General features: G+C 50.0%; 1 protein-coding gene across 1 annotated transcript in view; it reads right to left on the minus strand.

Annotated features, from left to right (window-relative positions):
• The window catches only part of LZTS1 (leucine zipper tumor suppressor 1), a 44,980-nt gene extending 35,634 nt beyond the window's left edge, over nt 1–9,346 (minus strand). Inside the window, exon 1 of the mRNA XM_016210883.2 lies at nt 9,174–9,346. The gene's annotated coding sequence lies outside the window, so the exon portion shown is untranslated. The remainder of the gene's footprint in view (nt 1–9,173) is intronic.
• Nucleotides 9,347–19,112: the final 9,766 nt, after the last annotated feature.

The following is a 19,112-nucleotide window of genomic DNA, read 5'->3' on the forward strand; positions in this document are numbered from 1 at the left end:
CCTTTGCATTTTGTTTGGATTTGGTTTAGACGCAGCTTATATGAGACAGAGGCAGAGAACTGGTTTTTCATTTTTGAAAGGTGCCAACTGGTAGCAGCTGCAACGGATAGTAAAGCTTCATTGTCACATTAGCTGGGAACTTCTCAGAACCCTCAGAATAAAAGAAACGGCAGAGGAACAGAGGGAAATAAAATGTCTGAAGCAGCCAGGGAACAAGAAAGAAGATAGGAGAATAAAACGGAGGTGATGGGCATTAGCTGTTACTGACATCCAGGGCATCCCTTGACCTGGGGGGGGGGGGGATCCACAGAGACTGAGAGTGCCCACTATCGATACATTCTCGTGTGTCCCATGGGGCACACCTGCTGAACACTCCAGGTTGAGGGTCTGATTAATTCTACTGGTCCTGCAGTCCTTGTTCACAATTACCAGTGGCTGAGAGGAAAATGTCCTGAAGTGGGAACACAGCCCTGGTTCTGCCACTAACCAGCCTTGGGACCCTGAACAAGGCCCTCCAGTCTGACCTCTGTTTTCACCCATAAAAAAAAAAAAAAAAAGGAAAGAAAGCCTGCTGTGATTCGTTCCAGGGCCAAAGCAGTCCAAAGCAAGGTGCTAGCCATGTCTCCTGTTATAAATAATTCCTCCACACAGCACATTAACCCTGACCTTTGATCTTGGACTAGGAACTCCCCTCTCCTTGAACCCTGGCTCCCCCACGTTTCCAGGCTGCATGAGATCTCTAGGAACATGTGCTATCAACTTGCAGGCAGGGAGGAGAGAAAAGCGTTCTAATAAATAATGTTATATCTAGAAAGTGTTCCACCCTCACCTCCATTCTATACTCCATTGCTAGATGAACCTCCTAAAACCCAGGTCTGCTACATGCCAGTCCTCTTATTACTACCAGGGCTCCCTGCTGCCACCAAATAGCACACAAACCCCAAGCTGGGAAGGCAGAGTGCTCCTCAGTTTAACTCATCTTGCCTTTGTTTTCCTGCCTCTTGTCCCCATCTTTGCCACCCTCTCCCTCCATCTCTTAAAATCACACCCAGCCCATAGGGCCCTACTTAAATTCTACATGTTTATATAGTGATATATTTTTAATGTATCTGTCTCCTCCCCCATTTCCAGGCCAGCTATGCCTTGTGGAAGGGTCTCCTCCCTGGGAGCTGGCAGAGAGCTTGACATGAATATAACATTCTATGACTTTAAAGGAATGGAATTAAAATAGAAAGAACTGTGTTCTTGGGTCCAAAACAGCAGTTCTTGGAAGTAAGTAGAGAAGAGACAACAATTTGGGGGAGAAGTTTTTGTTGGGGAGAGGGTGGACTGGGGCAGATACAATGAGACTTAAACAGCCCTTCAACCCTGAGATTCTGTGTTTCTATGCAGAGTACTGGTCATTTCTTCAATACAGGAGCTTTAGTTTCCAGATACATCCTGGAATCCTGGGCTTGGAGGTTCTGCTAGAACTCTAGCATAGAAGTAACTCCATTGTCAATAGCAAGTTTCAAAGTCAACAGATGGCCCTGGTGCTGTGAGGAGGCCTGGGGAAGCTGAAGGCCTAGTGCTCCAGTCTTCCAGGTCGATGAGGAAATGTCGCGTCAGGAAAAGCCTAGCATCCTGCCCCCAGGCGCCCCCCAGCTGGTGCAGAGCCTTCAAGCAGGGGGAGCTGCAGGCCCAGCCGGGGAGGAGGAAGGCAGCTGGAAGCCCTCCTGGCTTTCAGCGCAGCTCCCTTTACAGTGCAGGTGGAGGCTGGGGCTGCCTAGGGCTCTCTTTTTCCCCACCTGCCTGCAGTGTGGTTTGTCTGCTGGCGCCGCTGAGAGTAGGGGCTGGGGGAATTTGATCAGCAAGGAGGGGGAGGCTGTCTCCCCAAGATGTGAGCCCAGTCTAATCCTTCCCTCCTCCTCGAGCACTGCTGAGATGCCCTTCCTGGGAGGAGCAGAAGGGAGTCTGAAGGCTGCAATACATAAGGGAGGGTCCTGAGTGCTTCAAGTGTCCTGAAGCCCAGGCGCCTCTGGCCTCACTGCTGAGGTGATGGGCAGACCGCACAGGCCTCCTCCAGACACTCAGACAGCTGCCTCTTAGCCACTAGCAGAAGGTCAAGAGCAGCTCCAGGGCTCACTCCCCAGACTTCTGACCCCTGACATTCAGAGTGTGGTTCCCCAGTGTCCTTGCCTCCCTAGCAATGTGGCGGCTTTTGTCCTCGGGTTTTCCCATTGTCTTACTAGAGAAGAGAGTGGGAGGGAAGAAAAAGGGTTGGGGGCCCACCAGGTTCCAAGCTAGCTTGGGTTGTTGCTCTGTTCACCTTCCACCCTCTCCCTGGGAGACCAAACAAATGTTATCAGTGACTCAGAGAACCTCCTGCCAAGGTCACTCTGCCCTTGCCTGATGCTGTCTCTGACCTGAGAACCACTCTTTACCACTTCCTGCCAGCCCCAGTGTAATGCCAGGCGGGCAGGGCAGTGGATGAGCCATTGAGGAGCATCACATCATGCCTCACGGCTGGAGGGCACCCGGACGGGAGGCTCTAGGTGTCTGCTTCCCTGGCAGGTCTGTAACCCTTTCCCTCCCTGTAGTTTCCTCTCTGAGATGAGAGACCAAGCCCTGAAGCTCCCTTGTCATTCCTTCTACTCTTGGCTGCCTCTGTTCCCAGACCCTGTGGCCGTTGGGAAGTACAGGGAGATCTGGTGGCTGGGTAGGAAGGGCCACAGCAGGCCTCACCACCATCAGTCTCATCCATTTGGGGCTGAGCCCTGACTGTGTCCAGGGCCTGGTGCTACACACCTGAGGCATGACACACTTTCTCTTTCAAGGGTTTATAGTCTAGGCAGGGAGGAAGAAGAGCGATGAGAATTAATAAGACATGGGAACAGATGCTCACTGGTGCGTGACAGCAACTATTGTAGAATTTAAGGAACAGGGAGCTAATGGAGGGTGAGGTCTTTCTCTCCCCACAGCTGATGTCCTTTCTTCCCCCACAGACCAGGCAAGTGCTGCCCCTCAGTAGTGAGTGTACCCCTCTTACCCTAGAACCCTTGCCTCTCCTCCTGCTAAGCCGGGACCCACACACCCACTGCTCACCACCCTTTCCACCCTCCAGTGTTACTGGGGTCATGGGGAAAAGGTGCTGGCGAACCCAAGCTTTGTTTCCCTGCCTCCTTCGCTTCCTCTTAGCTCCTTCCCTCTCTCCTTTCCTTGCCTGCCTAGACTCAATTCTCTCTCTTTTCAGCAGGAATATAATGTTCGGCTGCTTTACACCCACTCTCTGAGCGCTGCCAGTGAATAATGACTGAGGTGGTGGGTGGAAGTACAGCAAGCTGAGACCAATTTAGCAGCCCAGGGTGCCAGGAGGAGGCTGACTGAGCAGCAAATGGCTTTGCCACAGCAAGGAGAGTGCAGATGCCCCGGAGCCGGCAGGCCAGCCCGGTGCATAGCCCTGCCCTGGGGCCTGGCAGGCACTGCCTCAGCCACCCACAGTCTGTGCACAAGGTTATATTCATGCATGGGGCTGGGTTTGTCTTTAGACGGCAATGGATTTCCAGAGCAATACCCACCCCACCAAGATCTTAGCTCCACTTTTGACACCCTTGAGGGGCAGTTTCCTTGTACATCCCCTGGGCTGGGAGTTTCACCTAGACCTTGAACTCTTCCGGAGGATGCTTTGGCCTGGGGGCAGTGGCAGCTCTAAAGGGCTGATGGCAATCAGACTGGGTGCTCTGGGCATGGCAGAAATTGAGGTTCTGGGGTGTCAGGGAGGGGTCATGCCACAGAGAAGTCACCCAGGGAGACCCAAGTGTGGGTCTGCCAGGTCCCACCATCTGGAGTCTCTGAGGATTCCTGTTGTGGGGTGAGGTGGTGAGTGTGGGTACCATAGGAGAGCATGTCTCAGAGGGAGAGATGACAAGACTGGATGACTGAATGTGTGTGTGTGTGTGTGTGTGTGTCTGCTGGCTGCCATCCTGAAGGCACACATCTCCCGCAGTAATTCACTGACATGGAAGCAAATCTATGGGTGATCTGGGTAGGGTAGCTCTTTACTGCCTTTGTTCCAGGTACTGGATATAACTCACATCATCTGTTCAAACACCAATTTGGTCTGTCACTAAGTAAGAAAAATCACCTCTGCTGGCTTGATTAGAAGAACAATTAGCATTAGGTGTTAGTGAGCGCACACGTCCGCACACACACACTCATACAGCTTGTCCTCTGTCTCTTCTATCTCCCTCCAAACCCACTACACCCTCTTCCCTATCCACGCTCCAGCTGAATCTCCCCTAAATTTCTCCCCGTTGGAGGCAGCCTCCATGTGTGATCACCCCCTGAGCCTGGTTTCCACACGCTGCTCACATTGCCAGGGCAGAGGCTGCTGGCCCATTTTAGTTTTGAATTTATTTAATGCCCATGGACAAAGTGGAAACACTGAAACAGATAATGGAATCAAGTCTGGTATTCCAATGGAATGCCATTAATTCAGATTCTATAAAGGCAAAATTTGCTATAATTTCAACGTGGAGGGAACCAAACCTTATGAATTTACTAGCTATAAAGAAAGAACCGATATAGGTAAAGTTCATTTCTTAAAGTAAGTCTCAAGTAGACATTCCTTTATGCTCAATACTCCCTAGTTTATTGTTTATTGACTTAACATAAGTGCATAACAAGTACTTAGGGAGAGGGCGGGCAGAGAAAAAGTGAGGAAAACTCTGACTCTCATCACACTTGGATTACAATAATTACGAAAGTAACTGAGTTCTTATGATTTTAAAAATATCTTCCTTTTCCTAGACATTAAACACTTGTCAACAATGCCGTGACCCTAAATCTGTTCAATTAGTGAGGCCTGATGGTGGGTGGCTATCGCCCAGGACTGGGGGCCAGGATGGCTGGGTTCAAACCCCAGCGTTCCACTAAAAACCTTGGGTAAACTCTTTGACCTCTAACGGGCTCCCTCAGTTTTCTCATCTGTCAAATTGTAGAAGAAATCTTCCCACAGAGTTGGTAATAATAATGTCCCTTTTAAGGTGTAAAGTCCTGGACAGATAAAAAGGGCTATTAAAATCATTATTACAGGAAGCCTAGGAATGGTGGTCGCCGTCTGGTGGAAGTCGATGTCTGGCAGGAAGCAAGAGAGTGAGAGAAGCAGGATGGAGATCACAGATAGAGAGGCAGCTGTGCCAAACGGCAGCTCGCCCGAAGCCCGACTCAGCCATGCTCGGCGTGACACGTCCCCACGCACTGCTCTCGGTCCTTGGAGGAGGGGGTCCAAGGCCAGTCTGCACACTCGTTGGCTGGAGGCAGTTGTAAGAGGTGAGCCCTCCCGCCCATCATTCCCAGCTCTTCTGGGCAGGGTGACTGGTTGGGGGGGAGGGGAGGAGGTAACAGGTTACCCCCAGGGTTCCCCTCTAGAAGGCAAAGCCCTGTCCCCTCAGCTCTCAGCTTGCATCCTGGACCTGTGACCTGGCTGCAGTTATGTCTACGCTCTTATACCTTCTTGAGGTTGAGTCCTTGACCACCTTCTTCCTGACATCTTCACCTTCCTCATGCTGAGCAGCTGCTGTGTTCAAAGTTAGCACAGTCCAAGTGTCAATGTCCTTGTCATTGATTCATGTGTGCTGCTTCCCCTTCCCAATTCTCGTCACAAAATGTCATCTTAAACCATTATTTAGCCATTTTAAAAAATCTCCCATCAGCCTGGCACTTTGCATAGATAAGACCTTTAACAAACAGTGAAATGCAGAGTTTTTCAAACTTGAGTGATGATCTTTGAAAGAAAAACTAAAATCATCACAGTCCCTAAGAAGGCATGTGGCAACCCTGATATGAGAAATAAGGGGGTGATCCAAAGAGCACGGGAAGGGAGTCACCAGACTGTGACCATGTGACCTTGGGCAAATCATGGCCAGATTACCTCCCCAAACATGGTAGCAATTCACACTCCCAGCAGCAGAGTAAGAGTATCCAATTTAGATCAGTGGCTTTCCAACTGCAGCAACACAAAGATCCATTCAAAATCAAACTCAAAGACCAACCACATAAAGCTCCTAAAGATTCCCCAGGCCGTTGGACACTTCTTTGTTGGCAAAGTCCCAGCAACACCTCATCATTGCCCTGGAGCCACTGCCCCTGGGGTTCCAAGTCTAGATCACACCTAGCATCTCCCATTTTATAATTGTACTTGTCCGCTGAGTGAGCTGGAGATTGAGTGGGTTGGCAGATAGAGAAGGTATGTGTGTAGGGGGGGCTAGGTTTTCCTTAAGGCTCCCGAACTGTTGGAGGCAGGACCTGGGATGGAGAAGCCCTGTCTAGGCAGAGCCTCTGAAGGAACTGGCCCAAAGCAGAGGCATGAATACCAGAGGCCACGCCAGCAAAGTGTGCCCCCTGCACAAATCTGCTGCTGGGAAAAATGCTCCCTGCCAAGGGTCTCTGACAGCTCTTTTCTTTCCCATCACTTTATTAAACAAGCATTTACTAAGGGCCTACACAGAGTAGCCAGACACTGTACTTTCCTCTGGGAATTCATGACACAATCTCTGCCTCTAAGAATGTTGCTGGCTCTTCAGGAGCCAGTGAGTAAAGGGAGAGCATGGAATGATGGCAGGAACCGAGGAAGGCCCGTGACCTAGGCTTAACGAAAGGAGAGGGGACAGTTTCTTGGAGGAGGTGATCCTCATGGTTAAAACCAGAAGTGCAAGCAGGAGCTAGCTAGGTGGAAGGACCGGGCAAGAACGTTTTACAGGGAAGAAACACGTATTTCTATGTTCAAAGGAAGCAGGAGCCAGGGGCTGAGCGGAGTTCAAATCCTCACTCCCTCCTCCATTTGCCATCCCAGATGCGCTCTGTAGGTCTCCTCCTCCGATCATCATACATACCCTGCAGGGCTGCACTGAGAATTAAATGAGATAATGAATAAAAAATACTGGGCACACAGTGCACGTAGTGGATGTTATTAGATGTTGTGAACTATTACCCATTACGCTTGTCTCTAAGTTGCTTAATGACAGGTTTGCCATCATTACTTTACTCCTCTTTGAAGCCTCACTGCCTGGCCCAGAGCCTTGCATTTCGTTGGCACCCAATGAATATTTATTAAATGAATACTGAATAAGTGGAAAGGCATACAAATAAATTTGGGGAATTGGAAAGCCATTTTCTTATGGCTGAAGCCCATCCACCTCTTGGCCCATACAGGCAGACACACGGCCTCTCAAAACTGCCTGGCGAATCTTCCCCTGACACATGCCCTACACACACACTGCACAGCAGCGCACCTTTGATGGCAGCCACCTGCCACACGTCTACTGAGGCACACAGACACACACACAAGCACAAGCTGCATGGTGGAAACAGGTTTTACCTCGTGAAGCACGCAGAGGCTGCCATTTAAATAACAAACGTCCCGTCCTCCCTCTTGCTCTCCTACAGACACCTTCGAGAGACACCCTTCTTTCTCCACCTGAGTTTCTTCTCACCTCAAGCCGAGTGAGTGTCCCCCACTCTCCTCTATCCAGCTGAGGCCTTGTACTTGAACTCCCAGTTGCTAAGTCTAACTTTGCTCCCACTAGCTGTGGACCTCCTGGAAGGCCCTGCCCCTCCCATGCCTCAGTTTCTTCACTGGTAAACACAGAGAGTGAGCCGTGCTTCATGCCAACCTGGTAGTTATGTTGTGAGGATAATGGAGATAACAAAGGAGATAACGTCTGTGATGTGCAGAAAGTGCCTCAGAAGAAAGGCGCTGGATAAATACAAGGTGCAGACACCACGCCTGATTAGCGTGTATGCCTCTGCCCACAGACTTCCACCCACGGACTTGGATCTTTTCCACCCTGGAGCACAGACACCCTTCCCCCTGCGAACTCTGTCTCTAATCCCCATTTTCACATGCATACATATACATACATTCTTCCAGCACCTGTATTTTCCCCAGCAAGCACACAGAAAATAGTTTTTGAACTTACAGGAAGCTCAGGTTACAAACATTCTCTTGCTCCCACCCACAGACTGTTCTCAAGGGTCTCTCAAGAATTGCCAAGCAGAAAGCTCATCCCTCTGTGGCTGGGCTCCTCTGCTCCCACAATTATAATTAGGCTGCACTTCCAGCAGAGCAGGAGCCCCTTATCTGGCACAGCTCCTGCCAAGAGCTCTCCAGAATTCAGTGCCTCCTCACTCATTTGCCAGCACCCAAGACCAGAGCCGAGGAGAGTGTGGATGGAATGGAAGAGGAAGGATCTGGGAACTTCAGATGCTCAGATCCCCAAGCACTCCTTGTTCCTAAGAAATTGAAGGCTCTGAAGCTAACAAGTCTGGGATACTTTCCTAGGGCTGCCACACTCGTGGGCGAGAAGAACACTCATTTGCTCCACAGTTCAATCCTTTCCACTTGGAGCAGGAAAGAGAAAGATCACCTGGCTCTTGTTTTGGTGCCTTAAACATGTGGAAGGGTGTGTGTGTGTGTGTGTGTGTGTGTGTGTGTGTGTGTGGGCATGGGGAGAGTGGGGGGCTGGCTGCCTGTGGTGGGTGAGAGAAATAAGTGCATGCGGTGTGTGCGTGCATGTTCAGGACTGATACTGGTGACTTGCAGTACCAGGGGCCCACTTACATTCTGGGGTTCATCACCCCCCACTTAAATCCTGGGGTTCATCACCCCTCTCTATCTACCTTATCCCGTGTGACATACTCCTTCAGTGAAATATTCCAAACCTCTGACTGCATCAGTGTCCCTGCCACCAGTGCGGACACAGCCCATCGCCCAAGTTCCAGGCCAAGTTCAGTGGCCAGGCTTCAGCTGTCAGACCCTCCGTCTGGGGCCAGGGCCCCTCCAGTCTCACGATCACCTCTGGCCTCGGACACCAGTGTCACCCAACACTCGTGTCTATTAAGATCAGGTTTGGGGCCGGGGCGGAGAGACAGAGACGAAGACAGAAGGACGGAAGTACCATTCTTTCTCCTGGGCTGGGACCAGCCAGCAGCACCCTCCCTGGTGGAGGGGAGACCCTGACAGTTACGTGCAGAGACAAAGACACCTAGACGGACCTGGCACAGACAGACAAAGCCTGACGGACGCGCGGACGCACCGCACGCCGCGGGGAGCGCGGTGTCCCCGGAGCCCGGGCGCCCTCCGCGGCAGGCGACCCTTAAGGAAGGGAGGAGACCCCTCGTTCCCCGCGCCTTACCTGCGCCCTGTGCCTCGGGCTGGCTTGAGAATTATTTTTCAGTGTGTTCTGCAGTTTGTTCCCGTCTGTCTTTTCCCAGAGCTGCGGGGTGGCTCTGGCTCGCGGGACGAGGCAGGCGGAGAAACTTCGGCCGCGCCGCCCGCGCGCCGCTCGCCACCCGCCAGCTCCCAGCGCGCCTGCCTCTGCGCGGGGTCCCCGAGCCACGGGCGGGCAGGCGGGCGGGCGGGGCCGCGGGCGGGCGGGCGGGGCCGCAGGGGGCGGGCTGGGGAGGGGCCGGCGCCGCTCATTGGCCTGGGCGGGGCAGAACCGCGGCAGGCGGGGCGGGACGGGGCCGGTTATTGGTCGGAGCGGGGAAGGGGCGGGGCGATATCCGAGCCGGCGCCGCTCATTGGCCCAGGCGAGGCCGGCAGCCTGGCCCTCGCCGCTCCTCGGCCTTTGTTTCTGACTGACAGCTGGGACTGCTCGGCACTCCAGGCTCCTCTGCGTCCGCGGCGGGGGCCGGGTCCCGGGGGCCCTATCTCCCCGCTCTCACTTCCAGCAAAACCCGCCGAGTGGCCGTGCCTGCTGGACCTTTTTGTCTCCTTTCCCCCACTGTTCCCATCTAACTCTCGCCCCCTCCCGTTTTCCTTCTATTACGGGCGCGCCGTCCTTACTCCTTCAGGTCTCCTTTATCCGCTCCCTTCTTTCCCCTTTGCTCCGCATTTCCCACCTTCCCTGGCACCCCTTCTTATTCACCAGTGTCTTTTTACCAGCCAGGCCTCCTCGTTCCAACCCCCGAGCCCCGCCAAAAGGCTAGATTTCTAGGCTCGGTGACTTGACCAGCAGCCCAGTGCGGGGCAGGGCTTCCCCTTGCCAGGGCTGCAGACGGGAGCCGAGCCCTGGCACTCCTCCTCCCAAGACATTTCCAAGGCCAGCTTTTCCAGGTCCCTCCCAGGGACTGAGTTTCAGGGAAAAGCCGAGACCTGTTTCAAGTTTATAGCTATTAATTTCACCCAGTACCTGTCTAACACTATCATTTTCTCTACCACGCTCACTTTCAACTTTTGGCAATTGAGCGAGGAGGAAAACCGAGCTTCCAAGGACAGTTAAACGGGGTGCCAGGTGTTGCATGAGGCTCTGGTCCTGAGGGTGCACTGAGACTAATCCTCTCAAACCCAGGCCTGGCTCTGCCCAGGCAGCAACAAAAGAGACGTGTGTGAGTGTGTGTGTGTGTGAGTGTGTGTGTGTGACTGTGAGTGTGTGTGTGAGTGTGTGTGTGTGTGAGTGTGTGTGAGTGTGTGTGTGTGTGTGTGTGACTGTGAGTGTGTGTGTGAGTGTGTGTGTGACTGTGTGTGTGTGACTGTGAGTGTGTGTGTGAGTGTGTGTGTGTGAGTGTGTGTGTGACTGTGAGTGTGTGTGTGTGAGTGACTGTGTGTGTGTGAGTGTGTGTGTGTGAGTGACTGTGTGTGTGTGAGTGTGTGTGTGACTGTGTGTGTGTGTGAGTGTGTGTGTGTGTGTGTAGGGGGGAAAACTGAGTAGCTGACCTCTGATTATAAGAGGAACGGAGGAAGACTGCCCTAAGGGAAGCAACACCCTGTTGTTTCTGCCACCCTCTGCTCAATACCCTGCAGGAGACCCTCATTACCAGGTCTAGACCCTGAAGGCTCCCAGCTCTCAATTCCGGGCTTCTGGAAGGCAGCGCAGCATGAGGTTTGAGAGCACAGACAGGCTCTGACACTTATCATCTGTGTGACCCTGAGCAGTGCTTTAACTTCCTTAGATCTCAGGGTTTTTTTACTTATAAAACGGGGGTGACAATTCCCAGAATGTAAACTCCTGAGGGCAGGGACCTATTCTCTTGTGTTCATGGCTGAGGGACTAAGTCTTGTTTTGTTCATGGATGTGTTCCCAACACCTAGAACTTGCCTGGCACATACTAGGCACTCAATAAATATTTGTTAAATAATGAATTCATAGTTTGTAGTTTGTTGTGAGGATTCCATAAGAATCCCTGGTAAGTGGTAAGTATTTACACGCGGTAGCTATTACGAGTAATACTACAACTTCTCTGTATCAACCCCTAAGGCTACTCAGCCTTCTCAACTTCACCTCTCCTTTCCCACTTTGTATGTACTCGTCCCTCGGTTTGAAAAGCCTTTCTTTACCTGTCAAAATTTGAGACCTAAAATGCAATTCCTGTTCACAGCTTCTCTGATCACCCCAGTCAGAATGAGGCCCCTTTCTCTGAAGCCCCTTGCTTCCTGTGGCCCATTCATAGGCACGGCATATGTATGCTTGCTTGCATGTGGCTGTGTCTGCAGGGCTGCCTCCCTAGAATGTGAGTGGTCTGGGGTCAGGGACTGGACTCTATACCTATCTCCAGAGACAAATGTGGTATCTCAGAGTTGGGAGTTTCTCAGGAATATTTGCTGAATGGGTTAATATAGATTAGATATCCCAGCCCCTTAAATAAAAGGTAGAATCTTGGAAGGTAGAGTAAGGGATCAGGAGGGCTCCAGACTTCAGTCAAACTCATTTTTGTGTCTTCAGCTGTGGGATTCCATGGAAGGGGCAAAAAAGCTTCAGGTGGCCTGCTGCTCCTGGTTCTGACCCTACCGTGACTATTTAAATGCTGTTGGAAAAGTGGTGTCCCTGGCCAGGCCTCGGTTTTCTCATCTGCAAAGTGAGTAGTTTGAATGAGACTCTCTAAGAGCCCTCTTTCAGCACTGGTACACGTGGTTCTCTGACAGAAGCATTCTAGGTAGAAGATAAGGGCTGACGTGCAGCCCTCTTATAATGACGGAGTTAGGCAAAGGGGGTGGACAGTGCCTGGGTGAGGGGTGGAACCCGGATCCAGTATGGAACAGCAGAAACACCCTGTGCCAGGGATGCTTTAGAGGTAACAGTGGAGGTGGAAGTAAGGAAGAAAATGGGGGGAGGAGAGCTGTGATGGTATAGTGTGTGTGTGTGTGTGTGTGTGTGCATGTGTTCATAAAAGCCTCAGGAATGTGGTCTCCAGAAGTACAAGGCCATAATTAGCTCCCTGATTCAGCTGTTGGGTATGGTAATGCAATGGCTGGGTGTGTCTGCCCCTAAAACCCCTGGTGAGATTCTCAGTGTGGCTCCTCTTCTTTTGTCGAGCGAAGGAGTGCTGCTGTTCTTGGGCCCTGGGTATCCCATTTGGACATCCGTGTCACTCAGGCTTTCCCTTGTCTGAACTGAATCTAGAAAGCTGGGTTATAAAGCGTGTTCTCATAAAGAGTTTTCTGCCACCCTCGTCTACTCATCACCTAAGATTCAAGTAGCTTACTGTTCCAGCTTACCATTCTGTTCTTCATCTCTGCAACCTAAGATTGGCCGTGTAGGACCGGGTCCGTGGGCCAGCTGGCCCGGCAGCTTGTCTGGATTGGAAATACCTCTGCCTTTCTAACGGGCTTTTGCCTATCACAGTTCAACTAGTTGTCTGCCTCCCCGCTCACCTTCAACTCCTCTGTAAGTTCCTCATTCAAGACCACTTGTTCCTTATATGGCATTAAATCCCCAGCACATTGCTGGCATTTAGCAAATGCTCTAAAATGCCTGAATGAATTCTATGGAGGGGGGCAGGGTGATATTTCAGAGAGGAATGGACTCACACACAGAAGATCCACATCCACTCCCGCTTTTTCAAACGTGTGCTCTTGTCACAACCTTTTTGAGACTCAGTTTGCCCGTTGGTAAAATGGGCCCAGTCACATTTGCCCTGTCTTGTGGCAATGACACAAAGATGAAAAGAATTAATAAAGTCGAAAGGGGTAAGAAAAGTAAAAAATGTTAAATAATTGTTTAATTTATTTTAAGTCTAAAAATCTAGGGCCTTAAGAAAGCCTGACTATATTTAACTGAGGTTAGGTACTCTCCTAAAGTAGATGAGAAAATGTTATGATGCTAGATCATTGAGAAAAACTTTCAGGGATGAACAGTCTTTCCACTACTCCATCTGTCTCCCAACTACCCTGAGAAAGTACAAGAACGCTGCTTTTCCTGCAGGCCAAGCCAATAGCTCCTGACCTTCGAGGATGCCCATCAGGGTCCTGTCTCCCTCCAGGGTACAAAACAGTTCTTCAGGAGTTGCCCTGGATGTGTAGCTCTTATAAGCAGAATTTGCCTTTCTCACCTGTAAGTCCCAGGGCCCCTTGCCTCTTATCTCTGGGCTTCAGTAAACTCTCCTTTGCATTGGGAGGAACAGCTCTTCCTTGACTTCTCTGGGTGTTAAGTGAGATAAAATGCAAGTAGTATATATCCTTTCCTAGAAAGTACTACATGACTTCAAGGAATTGTTTATCATTTTCATTATTTTCTTCCTCATCAGTAGCATGATTATTTATATCTTTATGCTGAATATTTAACATGTATTTGGGTTCAGGTGACCAGGGAAGTGGTGACAAACTCTTAGGTGCACTGGGGGAAACTTGCTGACCTCAGAATTCCTATCCAAGGGTGACTCATCCCAACTGACGTGCTCAAGTTACCTTAGGAAATATGTCCACCCCACTCTTTCATTGAAAGGAAAACAGTCCAAGAGCAGGAGAAGAAATGGGCCCAGTTTCACTGGAGCCAGGACCCCAAGGTTCTAAGGCATGTGTCCTATACCTGCCTTAGAAACCCTGTAACTGATGCAGTGCCTCAATGTGGTTTGGTTTGGACAGTGAAGACCACAGGCAGTGAGCCTTCCCCTGAGCAGAGAACAGTGAACAGATATCTTGGCTAATGCAAAGTCAGGACTCCAACGGCACTAACTAGCTTCTAGTACAAATATACTTTGTTAGCCACCAGTGGACAAGGCTCATATGATAATTGTTTAGCAAACCCTTCTGTGTAAACGCAGAGTTGAACTGGATGACAGACAAATAAGAAGGAAGTGTTCTAATTTGACTTCTCCCAACCCCAAACACCATTTTCAGAAAGATGAAATAGGCTATTTCTAATTCAATATCGTAGCTCTGAAAGGTCCAAGCCCATCACCTGTTCTGGAATCTATCTCTTCCATGATTTTGACTAGTTTCTCTAAAGCTATGAATCAGGAAGATGCTTCTACTTAACAACTAACAAATAAGCCTAATCAAACTGGCTTAAACAATAGAAAAAAAATCTCATGAATTAATTAAAAAATCAACTCCCAGGTTACTTTGTAGCTTGGCTTTACAGTGTCATCAGAGATCAAGTCTTTCCATCTCCCTGTTCTGATGCCCCCGGAGTATGGGCTCTGCCCTCAGGATGGTTGCTTCATGACTGCAGGTTGGATCTATCAGCCTACCTGTCACACTCAGAACCAGCAATGGGTTGTGAAATAAAGTACCTTTGTGCCTACATCTCTTTCCTAGGATCAAGGAAACCTTTCCTGGAAGGCTCTCAGCTGACTCTGGACAGGCTTCACAACAGCATCTGACAATCACTGGCAAACTCAATGAGATACCATGGTTGGTTTTGACCAATTGGCTCAGGTGGAATAGATACAGGGATATACCTACACCTCATCTTTATCTTCAAGGAGAAAGGGGCAAACTGTGGAGAAAAATAGTCATTGCTGCCTATTATGCACCACATTTTTGTTGGACATGTTTATCTATAGTATCTTATTTAATAACCATATAAATCATTATCTCTATTTTCTAAATGAAGTAATTGCAGGTCAGAGTTGTTAAATAATGTGCCCCAAATTCCATCACTAGTAAACGGAGGAAAAAGGATTGGAATCCGGTCCACCCGAAACCTTTGCTCTCTCTGCTATTCCAGCTGCCTGTCTAGAGTTGACTCTTCTCAGTTCTACTCAAGTCTAGAGGCCCCAAACTGAGCCGGAGCCTTCCAGGGCCACTGTAACAAGATTGCCCCTCTATCACCAAGTTTAAACTTCTTTGCTTAGCTCTCAAGCACCTCTCCAATGTGTCCCCAGCCTTACCACTCATCTCTTTTTCTCCTTCCCCAACGTGTATGTCCCCTTGGTTCCATGCTGCTTCCTCACCTCCACCAAGGCTCCTTCCCCTTCCAAGCCCTTGTAGCCCTTCAAGCCAGAACGGCAGTGTCTTGGAAGACTCCCCCGCAAGCCCTGAACCAGCCCTCTTGGGTCCCCCATCCCCACCCCGTTGAATTCCCGTCGAAGAGCCCATACATGTCCTGCTATCCTTTCCTTCACTGTGCACTTTGTGACTTGTATTATGTTGTTTCAGGTGAAGGAATCTCACTTTCTTACTAGATTTTTAAGTGCTCAGCTCAATGCCTGGCACATGGCAGACACTCAACAAATATGTAATGACTAAATGAAGGCCGGGGTCACCTCTTTTTTTCTATACCCTATCACTAATAACTCTCAGCCTGCTGCTGAGCACATGGGGGGTGACTAATGGGCTAATTGACTTTGGGCTAATTTCTCCCCAGGGCTGAGGAACAACATGCGGACAAAGGAGTTGGCATGACCTTTGTCAGGTCCAAGGAGGCCTTTGGCGAATGGGTCCATCAAGCTCACATTTGCTTGTAGCCCTAAACTCATTTAAGCAAAAAGAACACATGAGACCAGGACTCCTGATAAATCATTTAGCTCCCCCATGGGGAATGTTGGTGTGCTCATTTCCTCCCTCCAGGGGGGAGAAACAAATAGCAAAGGCTTTTGAGATCCTGTGTGTTGAAATTTAATTTACACATTGACTCAGTCATGTCTCAGGAAGTCCTAGACAACGGAAAGGCCCATGCTGTCCCCTAAGATTTGGTGGGATCAGAGACTGGAGAGCCTGGGACAAAGGACTGTCCTGGCGTTGGGCTCCTGCTGGCCTGCCTGGCTTTCTGATTGAATCCTCCAGGTCACTGCACCTTTGGGCTACTACTTCTGGTCTCCCCACGTGTCTTCTGGGATTAACCTCACTCCCTTTACTTTGTGTATCAAATTCTCTGGGTGTCGACCACATACTTTGCTTTATTTCCAGCCTCCACCAGAAGGCTTATCACTGGCAAAAACAGAAGAGTAAGGAAGGAACAGAGGAGTGGAGGTGCCTGCGGTTTTACCAGGTTATCTCCAAGGTCACTTCTAGCATTTTCGGACTCTTTTTAGCTGGGACTAAAAGCTCCTGACTCTTTTTAGCTTGAAGGTTGCTGGCAATAGCACAGAAGGACAGCAGCCAGGTGAGCATTTCACCCAGAGGAGGCTCTTGAGGAACTTGGAGGAATTTTCCCTTTTGTCTTGAGTACAATTGAGGCAAAGTGTGAAACAACATCCATTAGCTCCAGGTTTCCTAGTACCAGTACCTACCCCCCAGTGTTGTTGTGAGGGTCTGATAACTCGATACTTATGATCTGTGTAGCACAGCACCTGGCATACAGGAACCCCCTGCAGTTGCTGTTCCTCGCCACCTGCCCCACCCCAAGACAGACTCAGGGCCTCTTCTACCCTAAATCTTCCCATTGGAAACAGCTTTGCGATTCAGCCTGAAGCCGACTCAGCAACGTGCAATAGGAAATGAACAGCATTTTGAGTCTGTAGACTGGAGGTGAGACCTGGGTTTGAATTCGACACTGTACTTAGTAGCTGTGTGACCTTAGCTAAGTCTCTTGCCCTTCTATCCTCAGTTTTTGGCACGTTTGAGTGATATTGACAATATAATTCCACAGGCAGGGATACAGGAAGGCACAGAGAGCAGATTAAATGACATTTACTACAATTCTTGGGGATACTCTTAGTGCTATAAATAGAGCTCTTCACACCAAGGTGTGTATGACACACAGCTTAGTGCTGCTTCCTTCCTAGCTCTGAGTTTTATCAAAGAAGATAAGCTAAATGAATGAGGCAAGAGTGAGCTTCTGGGCACTAGCAGTGGGCAGAGGAGGTACTTGGGAGGTCGGCGGGCCGCATCTTGTCCTTGAGGTCCCAAGGTCAGGTTCTGAGCAGAGCTGGAGCGCTGCGGGTAGAGAGCCAGCCTGAAGTCAAGGGGAGGCAGGGGAGCCGGTGCAAAAGGGCAGCTTGAGAGGAAGCCTCGGCTGCCTGTTCTGGAGCCTCTCAGAACAGTGTTTAGAATGTTCTCTCATTAATCCTATTTAAAGGCCGGCTGCTGAGAACGGAGGCAGGGAGTCTTGTTTCAACTTGCAGCCTTGAGGTTCCCTGCGCCGCAGGGCTGAGCCCAGTGCTGGGAGGGGGAGGGGACTCTCGGGCCACCTCTGCTGGCTCGCAGCCCTTTAGAAGAGCTGAGGCGTCCCCTCCCCGTAGACCTGCACTTCCCTGGCCTGTCCTGGTTGGAGTCTGTGTTGAGCGGGAGGCTCCCTGCTTAGGAAACAGGAGGTGTGGGCTGCAGGCTGGCTGTGCTGGCTGGGAAGGGGTGTTGGTGACAGGTGAGGCACTCTTCACTGAGGTGGAGGCTGGTGAGGGAGGGACGAAAAAGAGGGGCCTCTTGTGCAAGAGTGTTTTCTGGGAAAGTCCCTCTTCCTCTAGGCACAGGGAAGGAGCTGGTTTAAAAGCTGATAACAAATACTCCCAGCTGCTGTCTTTGGGGTTCTCATAGCAGAGCCAGATCGAGGGAAAAGAGCCTCCATCACCTTGAAGGGCAATGTGTGACTGAACCTGCTACTGATACCGATGGAGGGTCAGCCTTTTGCACAGAGGGACTCACGGACAGGGTTGACCTCCATGGTATTGTTTCTGGGAGACAAAAAAGAAACTTCCCAAATCTTACTGTAAATCAGAGCCAATGCTTGAGATTCTTCTAGGGCAAGACAAAATCTTCTAGTATTGTCCAAAGACCAGAGTTCACGGGTAGCTCTGACATTTACTAGCTACATATCCATGGGTGTCATTTAACCTCAGCTGATTTTTTATAAAGTAGAGAGAGCCACCCCAGCACCCACACCCCCATCTGTCATACATACCTCACTGGGTTGTCACCAAATTTGTGACCAAATCAGGTGACAATGTGAAAGTTCTTCTAAATTGCAAGTCAATGTATACCTGTGGCAGCTGCCTCCCTTTTACTCAGGCAGACATTAAGCGCCTAGCTTATATTTGTTCCTATTCTGATAAGCTTTAAGTGCTGGCCACTGGAATTTTACAACAGAGGTAAGCTTGCTCTCCTAATTACTTCCTATTATTCCGAGATCACTTTCTTTTTTTTTAATTAAAAATTTTTTAAATTGATTTTGAGAGAGAGAGAGAGAAAGAAATATCTACTGGTTGCCCCCCACACTCCCCCGAATGCTGGGGATCCAGCCTCCCTGACCGGGAATGGGTGTATGGGACAATGCTCCAACCAACTGAGCCACACGGGCCAGAGCCTGAGGACCTTTTCTTTGCCTGGGCCTTTCTCAGATTGTCTGAGCAGGTGCCATGATCAAGGTCAGAGCCTTTCCTAGCAAGACTGGCCGGTGGTTGAAGGACCTGCTGCCATGATCGTGAGTGGACTGGAGTAGAATCAGCCCATGGAAAAGGCAGCAGCAGCTGACGATGCCTGAAGATTTAGGAGCAAGAGCGATGTGCCAGTAGGAAGCCAAAGCTGTAAGCTGAGGTCCAGCACTAGTGGGACCAAGGTACTTCATTGTAAAGGCGCTTAATTGTTTTGAATCTCAGTCTTTCCTCTCAGTAAAATGGGGATAATAAAACCTGTCTCGTGGTCCCATTTGGCTTGCGTGTGGGTGACGGGGTTGGGAATGAAAGGCTGCAATGTGAGGTTATTTAGACCCCTGGGACTGCCTGGCTGTCCTTGCTAAACACCCATTTGGCGGTGCTCTCGCTGTCTTGAAGCACAGCCAGCCTCACTATGATTTGCATTAAACTCCCATAATGCCAGGCACCATTCTCATTGCCTTGAAAGTCGCAAAGCAGTTGGATAGAATATGCTATTTTAGGACTTAAAACTGAAAAAATCAATGTGAGCATAAAGGGATAATTTAACAGGATTGTACTCATGAAGAAAGAGAAGAGACGTTGTATGTTAACGTCTAGCCAGG

Source organism: Miniopterus natalensis, chromosome 4 (genome assembly GCF_054644295.1).
Source record: "Miniopterus natalensis isolate mMinNat1 chromosome 4, mMinNat1.hap1, whole genome shotgun sequence".
In the NCBI taxonomy this organism is placed as follows: domain Eukaryota; kingdom Metazoa; phylum Chordata; class Mammalia; order Chiroptera; family Miniopteridae; genus Miniopterus; species Miniopterus natalensis.